This window comes from Anser anser, assembly GCF_964211835.1.
Source record: "Anser anser genome assembly, chromosome: 3".
Classification (NCBI taxonomy): domain Eukaryota; kingdom Metazoa; phylum Chordata; class Aves; order Anseriformes; family Anatidae; genus Anser; species Anser anser.
The window spans coordinates 60,928,693-60,941,333 of record NC_139722.1 but is presented as its reverse complement, the minus strand read 5'-3'; positions in this window follow the sequence as shown (position 1 = coordinate 60,941,333).

Genomic DNA, 12,641 nt, shown 5'->3' with positions numbered 1-12,641 from the left:
TTGAGTAACCAAAAAGGTAATTTCCAAGCACAGGAGTCAGCAAAGCTGCATTTCTTTTAGAAAATGCCATGGTCTCTACACACAAGTCAGATAAACATAGCTCAGGCTAGAAATTATTCGTGCATTACAACAGACAAAACTAGAGCCAAATGTAGTTCTTCTTCATTCATGTCTGTTCACATGGTCCATCCTTCAATTCCTAGCCACTGAGCTACAGACAAAATCCTCAAGAGTGATACCTCTGTAAGCCACTAGATCCACAAACCCTCAAAGTTCAATAAAATCTGAAACTTTTCTGGTCTCACCCATCTCCATTCCATTTGATTTCCTATCCAGGCAATGTGAAAGAGTAACAGGAAGGGAGAGTGTTCATACAAGATTGGCATGGCTAAGGAGAAAAAAAAAAAAAAAAAAAGGTATGTTATTGTAGTTACACTGCAACTAAAATGAACTCCCTTTTAACACATCTTAAATCCTTTCACTTTTATGCAACTGTTTACTCTGCTGCTCAACCAAGGCCATACAGACAGTATCTCTTAAGTATGAAATATTTTTATAATGAAACACTCATCTTCTGGATTTCTTCATATGCAGGGAAAAAGTATGTCTGATGTTAAACATATTTTCCTAGTTGGTTTCTACTTTGGACAAGGGAAAAGAATTGGCAGAAAATATATTACATTTTTGATGTTTTTAAATTGCTACAAAGAAATTCAGCCAGACTGGATGAGATCAGGAAATCCTGTCTCCTGTCTCTCCTGTGGTACTGACCAGTACCAGCTTGGATAGGCAGCTATGGGGTGGCCTACAAAATGGAGAGATTTCCACCAGTTCCTGTAGTTTGACTGTAGTTGACTGCATAGCTCAAACTTCGGGACAATTATAAACCTTCCAAAGCTATTTTATTCAGAATTTCCATTTAAACTGAATGTTCCCATTAATTTTGTTGTTTCCTTTTATTTTATTTTTTTTCACCTTCTAAATTATTTATCTTATGTCAAAGAATTTTGCAATCTCCATGACAAGATTAAAGTGACTAAATTTAAATTCAAAGTGGAGTACCTCTAGGTCATGTTCAGCTACCTCCACATGCTGGAAGAATAAGGTTCAGATTTTAAACTCTTTGGTGCCTGCACTGCTATTGGCAGACACATGCTTCATCTCTAGGCCCCAATTTCATTTTCATGTCAATGATTCATCAATGATTCTCCCACTAGCAGCGGTGTAAGGTAATATAATATAACTAACTAGAGAAACCTTGATAAATTTTTGGTTTATTTCTTACCACACCTAGGATGAGTAGCACATTTGGGGTCAGATATTACTCCAAACAATGAGAAGCAGAAGTGCTCATACAACTGCAGCTAATGCAACTTGTGTCTCCTAACCTGGGAAAGGGTTATGGCCCGTCTTATTTTCATAGCTCCCTCTGTGTTAAGAAACTACTGTCGGAGACAAGCAGTTCTATCTTAGTTTGCCTCAGGCAAACTTGTTTTGTCGAGGCTGTCTTGTTATCGCACAGACTCAATACATACTTTTCAGGTCCCTAAATGAGGTTTTGACTGGGGAGCCACAGGTGACATTGAAACCATGAGGACAATAGGATGGCTGCTGACAGTCTGTGTGCCAGCCTGGTGTCTAAGTAAAGCTTCATTTTTAAAACTCCAGAAGCCCCCAGCTCATTATTTTCCTTGTAGAGTAAAAACAAAGGAAACCGAGAGCTTCTCAAATAGTGCTGCTGCCCTGGTGACAGAAGAACAGTGGCTGCCAAAGATGGCAAGCCCAAGGAGAAACAAGGGTCCTTGCATCCAATACAAAGGACAAGAACACATGGGCCCGATATTTGGACAGAATGTGGCTTTGGAAGGAACTACCCAGTTGTGCAGTGAAAATTGCTGTAGGGGTTTAGGAGATTGAGCCTTTAGGGGAAAGGACCAAGGGGAATTTGCATGCTGGAGAAAAAGAGCAAAGGAGGGAGAAACTGAGGGGCTCGCAGCCACTGTAGAAAGAGGGGAAACATAGTACTCCACTGCTGCTGGGAAAATAAAAGAAACTCTAGGGGAATGGGAGCTCCGGTGTATGAGCCCTTGGGAGCGGAGCCAGAGAGAGCTCAGGGAGTGAAGGGTGCTGCATGCAATGGAGATAGGCAGCAGGAGCAGGAGGAGAGAGTTGCATGGCCTGAGAGTCAGAGACGTGTTATGAGGAGGGGACAACACTAGGTTAGATGCAAAGAGTGGGGGATACAAGCAAGGCATCAGGCAGCACCAGCACACCCTTCCCCTTCCCACCCCTCACACATGTAGCTAGAAAGAGGCACTCAAGGACTCAGAAATACTCCCGTGTTCATCTGATAGGCAGAAAATGGGTCTGAGACAGCAATAAGACACCCTGTCTTTACCTATCATGCCTACGTTAAGCCCTGGTCCTCTTCTGCCTCATCTTGATTACTTTTCCCAATCTGTCCCTTTAAAAAACACTTGCAGAGCCCTGGCTGAAGCTGAACCAGCCACAGGGAACTGAGACAGCCAGCCATAGAGATGTTATAAAATCCCCTCAGCGCCAGTTTATTAATGTTAATGAGACTTGTGTATGCTCAGAATAGATATATTACTACAAGGGAGGCCTTCGTGCAGCCAGAATCAGTCCTCATGGCTCCTGTGAGATGTAATCTAACAGTTAAAGCATTGCTTCCTGGAACAGGCTTTTTTATTGTAGGACAGGCTTCCTCCTCTCCTGTAGAGCAGCCCAAGAAGCAGCACTCTCCAAACAGGCACCTACAGGCACATCTGGAACCTCATCAGCTATTTGGTGATGTTTGGAGTCATTTTCTACAACAAAATCTAGCCTCACTTGTAATGAAATATGGCCATAGCTTGGCATGCACCGCTCCAAAGTGGCTGCCCAGGAGCCTTGTTTTATAAATGAAAATCCCATTGAATTTCCACATTGGTAGTCCCTCCCCTTCCCCACAGCATTTTAGGATCAGGAGTTAGTGGCAAAAGTAAACTGAACCTCAGTGAGAAGAAAAAAATTGTTCTGGGAGAGACGAACCAATTTACACTACAGAGTCATGAATGGGAGTGCATCAGCAGTTTTTCAGGGGCCCCATGAAAAGGAGCAAGGCTTTTTTAAAAGTGGGTTTCTTACAGCAAAACACGTTGTCCAAAAGCCCTGACCCTCCGGTGGTTTCTTTTCATGACACCCTGAGCATTCACGCCCTGAGGGAGGGAATTAGGAGCAATGGCTGCTCTACCCAGGACATGGACATCCGTGCTGCAGGCAGGCCGAAGGACCAGGCCTCTCTCCTTGGCGTATCTCAGCCCTTCCCACACATGGCAAAGCTTTTGCAGTTTCACTGCAGACAGCTTGATGTTTCCATATAAATCCCTTAATTTTAAGACTAAAAGGGGTCGTTGGATCTCTGCTTGACTTCATGCCTAAAGAAGACCCCATGGTTTTACTGCCAACATCTGACTTGAGCTCCGTGCCTCCATGCCACCATATTTACCTGAAAATCACAGCCCCTTCAAGCCACATGGCTTGTGAAACTGCTGGCAAGACCACAGGGAGACCTGCCTCAGTGAAATGCACCATGTTTTGTATACCCTTACAAAATAAACATCTTAACAATGTCACTGTCCTGTTGAGCTCAGCCCTGTGTATATGTGGATGGGTACAGACATGCAGGCAAGGTGAGGTCTCTAAGCAGAAATTTGTCTTTTCCTAGGCGAACTACTGTAACTGGAAATGGTTGACAAGCCCCTCTGGTCTGAAATAGAAGCAGCAAGCTTTAAAATTAAATACAAGTTGAGAACAATTATCCTGAGTGCAATAGGAGTTCAGTAGTTTTTATACATGTGGGAAAGCCAGTTTTTCATATGATTTTTTTTTTTTTTTAATATGGGAAAATATGGAGCAAAGTAGAAGGAGACTGCAGTCCTCCCCAGTAGGAAAGCATCTTTCTTCAGGGCAATCCTACGGCCGCTTGTGCAACTGGGAATTGTCACGATGTCAAACAAAACGTAACCACACATGCTTCAAATGAATTCCAGAGGGACCTGCAGCTCTCAGTGGCACAGCCACATCTGAGCAGGGTGGTTTGCTGTGGAAATAGCTGACAGGCTCTGACTTGGGTGCAGTGCTGCAGGTTGGTGTGCCGTTCAGTTACAAGCATCTATAATATGACACACTAGTATAGGATTATAGTAATATGTTTCTTCTCTCCAGAGCTTCTGGAGGAGCCTCAGGATGGCAACCAAAGCAGAGGCCATGACAGAGAAAGGGAGGATTTGGGAAGGCTCGATAGGCAGAAGGGTTGGGGTTTCACTGCTAACAAAGCTGGAAAAAGCAGACTCTCAGTGCTGCTTTTGAAAATCTGACCCACAAGAACAAATGCTGTGAAAATAAATTCCTACAGAAATTTTACACATGCAAATAAGCCCACTGAACTTATTTATGGTATTTTCACATTTAAATGTGTTTAAGATTGGTGCCATGGTAACCAGTAAGGAAGTTAATCATTATGAATTAACGTGTCTTATGAAAAGTAAAATAAATACCAATAATCAAACATTCATGCTGAGAACATTTAAACAGCACTTTTATGTTCTTTATTTTGCAGAAGAAAAAAAAATCAAAGGTAAATAAAAATACTGATAAAAATAAGACACCATTAGCAGCTTGGCTTTTCTGTCGAAAGCAGAACTGAGAAGCTTTAATTTTCTGTGGTAGAGAGTTTTTATTTGTTGGTGGGTTTTTTTATTTTATTTTACTAATGTCCCCCAGCTGCCACAATTCATGACATGCTTAGCAGAAACTGAAGTGTAACTGAAGGCCCAGCCAAATTTCTGTCTGCTGGTCTCACGGTCAGGATGTCATGTTTCACTTAATTTTTATCTGATGCAACTGGTAGAAGAGACAAAGGAAATCTGTAGTACAGAAATTCTCCATCGGGAAGTATTGCACTGATTTATTTTTTTTCTTTTTTTCAGAAGAGACTAACACAAACAGTAGATAAACACAAGAGAAATATATTCATGTTAATTTATCCTAACAGGGTCCAATGAATTTTCCTCCTTGATGGATTTTTTGCATGCAGCAAACCAAGGGTTTGTCTACAGAAAAAAATGGACTTCTGACTTTATCTTAACCTGATAGGTCTAAAGCTGCAAATTGGGCACAAATACTACCGCACATCAGCTAAAAAGGGCGGGTGATTCTCTGTGTGCTCTCACTGTGCAGCAGAGGTGAAATAACTCCACCAGCCATGGAAAAAACTTGGGACAGCAATGGTAACCAGCAACTCCCTCCCTGTGTCTCGTTTCAGTGTTTCATTGTTTTGTGTTTTTTAACCTAGCTCACAGAAATACACTAAACTCCAGTACAACTCTACAAAAGTTAGCAGACCAAGGTAAGACTGAGCTGTTGAGGGATATCATAAACTCTGCTGATAATCTCTGAATAATAATCTCTGAACTTGGTTTCACGACCAGAGAAAATGTATGGGAGCTTCCCACTTCATTATCGTTTGTCTCCTGCAGAAAAATACTAGAAATGAGGATGGACTTCAGAGCTGATCTATTTCACTTTTCTTTGACTTTTACAGAAACTAAGTTCTGGACTTAGATGCTGTTCCCTTGACTGAACTGAAACATTTGAACAACCCTTGCTTAGAAAGTTGGGGTATGGATCAAAACTTTCTGGCTCAGGCTCTTATACAAAAGAGTTGAGTGCTAAGTAATTTTGCACAAACCACCTTCTTCTCTTATCCATTATAGCAAAATACACTTTAACAGTCAAAATCATGTATTATAATCACACCTTGATTAAAAATTTGTTATAAATGACGAATGTGAACATTATCTACATTGTTTTAGTTTACAAGGGATGTGTGCATCCTCACACTTTTGAATGAGTCCATTGCTCTCTTTAAAAAAAAAAAAAAGTCCTCATAAAGTCATGTCCTTAAATGTCCCCTACTTTACACTGGAATGATATGTAACGACTCTTTGTAGGGGTGTTTCAGTGTAAGGCAGACAAGTTGCAGTAACAAATACCAAGAAGAAATTTACCTTAGACATCACGGGGATCCTAGTAAGTAAGCATTTCTGTCCCTGAAGCCCAACTTGGCCTAGCTAGACTTGAGCGAAGAGCTTGAACCATATACAACTGACTGAGAAAAGGCTTTAAATGCCGGGCATACATGGGGGACATGAGGCCTATGTTTAGCCCCAGAGGATGCAGCAACACCCTCTCGTATTCAACAAAAGCTTAACTCCAATGCAGGAAAGCACTTCGCCCTGGGGCTTTATCAGTGTTTTCAGAATACAGTGCCCCGAACTTGTGAGGTCCCTAACAGGCTGTTTTGTCCCAGCCCCCGTTGCACCTGTGTCAGGTAGGGTACCTTGAAATTCCAAAGGGCTAGAGAGGTGCCATTCAATCTAGTCTCCACTTCACAGTGTCTTAAATCCTGGTTAATATTTAGCTTCCAAGGTCACTAAGAATAGCTGACGCCAGTCACGACACTAAAACATATAGGATTATGACTTGCTAAGATATATGATGTGTGAGGTTTTAGTGCAGTGTTTTAAGGGGCTTTTAACAGAAGGAAGGTAGAAGCCAGGAACGTGCCATAAGGAACACAAAAAAAAATAATATGTGAATCACTCTCAGACAGGAGGAGAGAAAGAAATGTCCCAATCTCCTACAAACAGGATGCCTAACAAGCCAGGCTGGACCTCTTTGTACAGAGAGGCAGTATGAAAGCAAGAGTTTTAAGTTGTTCCACCATTAATAATGTGGGGAACACATGCCAAGCCAAATGCAGAAATTGTCAGGTTGTGGCAAGGCATCTCTCCTGGCCAGGAGCAGCCAAAGTCCCTCTGGACAGATAGCACCCTAGGGCAGAGAGCACAGGAGATGCAGGGCTTGCCACAAGCCCCCATTATCCCATTATCGTTCATATCTGGGGTGATGTGCTTATATGAGCTTCTGACAGAAGGGGCAGTGCATACAGCAAAATCGAAATCCGAATGAAGTCATCTCTGGGATCCATCATTCTCCCACAGTTACAAGTCAGTAAGAGATAGGACAACACATGAAACTGAAGGTTTGATTCCAAGTACTGTTAAACTCATTAGGGCGTTTTCAGTCAGATCCCTCCCGCAGACCCTGGGTACAATCTCTGTTTCTCCTCTAAGCTGCCGTGCTGGTCTTGATCCTTAGGGGGCTACCAGGCTCCATCCCAGAGCCAGATCTATAATGATGCACCGATTTTAGGATAACTAAAAATTAGTCACGTACTTTGGAAAGAAAAATCTTTTGGAATAAAATATGTAACACTAGCATTAAATATGAAAAGCTGGTAATACAGTGATGTTTACCTTAGATAACCAGCCAAACATCTGACAGAAAACTGTGCTGCTGGGTAGCAGAGGTCTCCTAGTATTCAACAGAGCTGAGCGAGTAACTGAATTTTTTTTTTTTGTCTGAAATCTTAAATAAAACAGTGCCAAAGGGGAGGAGAGTGAAAAAGGGCAATATTTTTCTCCGAATTAAATTAATTTTTTGGGAGGTCCTTGCTAGACTGAAAAACTCCACTCCAGTTTAAATCTTTTGAACAAAAGCAAGGCAACTGAAATAAAGGGTAAGATTTTGGCATAATACATAAGCCTGATGGTTTTTATTCAGCAGCACAGAGTTGAAGACAGCACTTTCCAAATTAGAGAATGTTAGGCAAATCTATAGGTGACGTTAAAAGTCCCTGCAAACAGGGTCTCAGGGGAAAAAGGTGGGAGCCCTTGTGTCCCCAGCACTCACTGTGGGCATCTCAGGATCATTTCCTGCCCCTCCCTGAGGGAAAGGGATCCAAAATCTCCCACCTGTCCTCCCAGGTGTATAGCACGGTGTGGTGGAGCTTTTCATGGCTAAGTGAAACTACCCTAAGAATGACCACCTCTCCATCCATGAGTACCATGGAGCTGGATACGAAATGACTTGTCTAAATAAAACTGTTTAGCAAACAGATTAAGTTAATAGTGACAGAGGGACTGAAACACTCTGTTATGGTAAACAGTTAATTGCTAATAAAAGCGGAACCTCCCCAAGAAGGGAGCAGCTCCAAAGGTGTTGCAAGATGGTCTCTTCAGACAGGTACTATATGTGCAGACATAATTATATCCCCTCCATCCAAAGTGTAGTTGTTACACATCTGTTATGACTGACACTAACTCCAGTTAGCTAACTAACTCTTCAGCTCACCTCAGAAGGGCCAAGGAATTACTTCTGAGACATCTGCTAGGGCACACATGGTGTGACTTGGTTTGCAGCACAAGCCTGGTTGCAGGTTGGTATACCTGTGCTCTTCTCCAAGCTTCATACAATCAGTCCAAATAGCACCATGATCATCAAACTCCTTTGTCTTCCCCGGTTTCCTTTGCTCCTCATTTAGTATTATTATGACATGAGAAAAATGTTTAAAAAGCCAGTGTCAAAGGGGAAAATTTATTTTAGTTGTTCTTTCCAGTCACAAGCTATCACGGCTGTGTACATAATAACCATAAGCTGTTATGGCAGTAAAGAAATTTAAATTTCTCTTTTGATTTGTTTTCATGGGAGAGTTATTAAGACCATGAGCCAGTAGGACTGTTGGTTTTGCTATATAGATATCAGACCACTAGGCAGATACCTCGTTTTATAGTGGCAGCAAATGAAATTGTGGCTCCATTTGGATTGTATGAATACAATCATATACAACAACATTTTTCTTTTTACACATATACACATGGCCACAAGCACACATGAAGATGCATGTGTACATATATATGTGACAGCATATATATGTGTATATATATATATACAGAAACAACACTGAATTCTTACCGATCCCTAACAAATGCACTTTAGCACAAATATAATTACATCTAAATTGGACGTCGTCAAAGACAAACACTGCTTTCTAATGTTGATCTCTGTTCTTGCCAATTAAAGTGGGAAATTTGCTTTTGAAGAGTATCCATTTACGCCCCAAGTTGCTAAGCTACAGAATAGAAAGGTACTGTTATGCACATCATTTTTTCAGAGGCAACATCCCTGCATTCAAGGACACCAGCACATATTGCACATATTGGTTTGTTTTTTGCCTTTGAAAGCATATCTTTTACTGAAGTCCTTGAAATTCTGGCCCAGCAGTGTAGTTTTGTATTTACAGAAAACAAACAAAACACGTTTTATTCATAATCTCTAATTTTCACCAGCTACAACCTCAATGTATCCTTGCAAAATGTAAAGGTAGAAAAATGCAAGTGTCTTTTGCCAGGGTTTTCCTATACAGGCTGGCAAAATGTTCTACCACAATGGCTGCACTCATTTCATCTTCTCAAAGCACTTCTGTAGTGGTTCACTCCTATGGGATGGTTTTAGTAGGACAGAAGGAGAGCATCTCAGAGATCCCCAGGGGATAGCAACCCTCCTCATAGTTCTTTTGAGGGGACTAGATATGAACACCTAACCTAAACTATCAGAATCTTCACTAGTCAGCTCCATAGGAGAAAAACCCATGATACACATGATTTTAGCAGGTGGACATCCCTCAGCTACAGTCATTACAAAATGGTTATATGACTGGCCCCATAGCTTTTAGTGTGCATGTTATTCAGGCACAATGATCTACTGGGCTTTTCCAGGTTTCACCCATAACCTACTAGAGATGTGTATCAGATGAAGACTAGCATATCTTGATTTAATACAATAGCACTGCCTCCACCTAGAAACCATAGAAAAATAGCAGTGTGTGATTTCCCTTATCCTTGTAGCTATCAATAAGTCGGGCACATAATTTCTAGACTAAAGCCAGTTTATACACTAGCTGGGAGGGAAAGTCAGCTTGACCCTCCACAATGCAATGAAAGATTGTGTGTACCAGACCCCTGGTACCACTGCACCGTCTAACAGAGCTGCTTGAACTGTGGTCCATGTACCACCGATGGCTGCAGAATATCAGCAAGGTTCATGGCCACATCACTGTGTCTCAGGGTGCTGCATTAACCTGTGTTTCCAGCTGCTAAACAGCAGTAGAAATCTGCAAAATAAGTAAGATCATGTTACATTTTCACTTGCTTTACTTGGTATAGAAGCAGTAGGTGATGAAAAGGACAGGATGAAAAGCGATGTGTATGGCTGTGAAAGAGAGAAGAAAACACAGCTGGGCATCTCTAACAAGATGCAGCCCAGTTTATGCATCTGGAAATAAATAAATAAATAAATAAAAATAAGGTTGGGCCCAGCGCCCTGGTGCAGTACAGGCCCAGATTCTTTGCAAACAGGAACTAATTGCTAAAAGCTCTCCAGAGGATTTTTTTTTCATTCCTTTCAGTTAACATTGGCAAGGAGTTAGAAATTTCATCAAGAGGAATGATCTTTTATAAGTCCTTCTTTCTTAAATCTTTTTTCCCTTTTTGCTGATGTGAGGATTGGCACCAGTTTAAGTAACTTCTTTCATCTTTTAACATGGACATTCTTAAATTGGTTTAACAATTTAATCCATTTAGCTGAAGTCCAATGCAGTCAAATCCATTCAAGAATTGCATGGAACAGACCCTCAGTGTTTTACCCAAACCACTGCTCTGTTAGCAAGAAGAGTAGGAACAGCAACTTCAGTTGAGCTCATGTTGTTCCTTCTAGTAATCTACCCTGACACCCTTATGCTGACTCCTGGAAGACTTAGGCATCCTTTTAAGTTGGCTTCCACCGAGAGAGAGAGAAATCTGTGTCTGTGAGGCTGAGAGTGGCTGTAGAAGTATGCTGGTTTTATTTACACGTACATGAAAGCTGTTAAACAAGAGGCAATCACAAGTGGCCTCTACAAAATCTCTGTACCTCAGACTCTGAACTGGCACAGCAATACTTACATCCCCCAAAATAATCCTCCTTCAGGGCCATCTTTAAATATCATCAATATTGCACATTTATCTTTTTTCCAAGGAATTTTTCAAACTGGTAGCAAAGATTTGATGGCTTTCCATATAAAATGGGACATCTATGTTTGCTTTATCTGAAACACATTTTATAGTAAATACTTGGTATATAGAGGTTGCTTTAAAAGTGAATTATTATTATTACAGTGGCATCTAAAGCTTGATCATTGCCAGGACTCCAAAAGCCATAGTAATGGGGAAGTAGACTCCTTAATAACTGTGCCTGTTTTTCTCATATGAAATCAACAAAGGCAAAAATTGACACGAAGCTGGGAAAATCTTATCAGATGTCACCAAACTAACCTTTTAGAAATGGATATTCTCAGCAATGTTGCACATAGCTGATACAACACTGATAACAATTAAAAGGAATGTCTTTCCACTGCATTTGGTGGTTTCCCTTTATTCCTCATGCATCAATATGTATGTAGGTCTCTTCCTACTCAGATATGTCAACCTACTATTTTGCCACGGACTAAGCATTTGCTCCTAATTGAAGAACAAGAATGTAACGTCCAGCACACTGAGGCTATGTGTTGCCTCCTGCCAAATCATAAACTTAAGTGTTGGAAGGGTTAATGCTTCTTGTATGCCTGTGTTAAGGAAGCTAATGGCCAAAAAGCAAATTTACAGTTCTGCTAAAAGTTTTGCCCAGTTGTCCAGACACACTCTGGGCGCTTTTCTCTGTACTGTGGCATACAGAAAAGTCCATTGTCACCAGCACAGCATGGGACTGGGCTGCCTGGCTGGTTCTTCCCATCTGCTGGTCTCAGTCTGCAGCCTACAAATTGCAGGCTGCTCTCATGCTGCAAAACACACACCCTCTGGTCCCCCACATTCTGTTGCTCGTTGTGTTATTTTTATATTCATGAAAACATTAAAGTCAGGGTAAAAGGGACAAATAGTCCAGATTTGAAGATTTTCCAGCTAGACCAAGAAATGCTGCATGGCATGTGTGTTTAGCATTAGGAGGAAAATAAATGTGCTGTTTTCAAATTTTTGCTTCAGGGTCAGCCAACATCAGTCTACCATGTAACAGCTTTGAGGGGGGAAAAAAAGCTCCACTTAAGGATATATCTGCCAGAGTAAACAGTGCCTCAAACCAGGGAAATCTAAAGCACATGCCTTATTGTCAAGTTTGGTTTAACTTGTTTTACAAATCAAAACAGCGGCTCAGTTTTTAAAACCTATTTTTAAGTCCACTAGTGTTTTATCAAGAAGGTTAAAGACCTACATTAGTGTTTCAGTCCCTGCATTTTAAATCAAAGATGATGGACCAATTTCTCTTCAGTGAATTAATGTCTTATCCCGTTCTTTCATGCACCTCCTCCTATCTCCTCATCATGTCTCATAAATCAGAATGTAGGATTCTCCATTTTAACTGTCCTGGTATACCCTGTGCTCCATGGGCAGTCTTTGAAACGAAATATGTTAGTGCTTACTGTGGGGCAAGAACAACTGGCCCCCAATATATGTTGGAAACATGCAAAGTTTTGGTATCTGTGTGAGCAGGAGGAGTCTTCAGAATTTATTTCTCCTTAGGAAACAAAGTACGTACCACAAAGAAATCTCCTGCATTTAGGATGTGTGCAGACAATTCTTCTGATTAATGTGGGAGTTTTTGCATGCATATCTGAGGGAAGAATTTGGCTCTTCACTATTTAAATA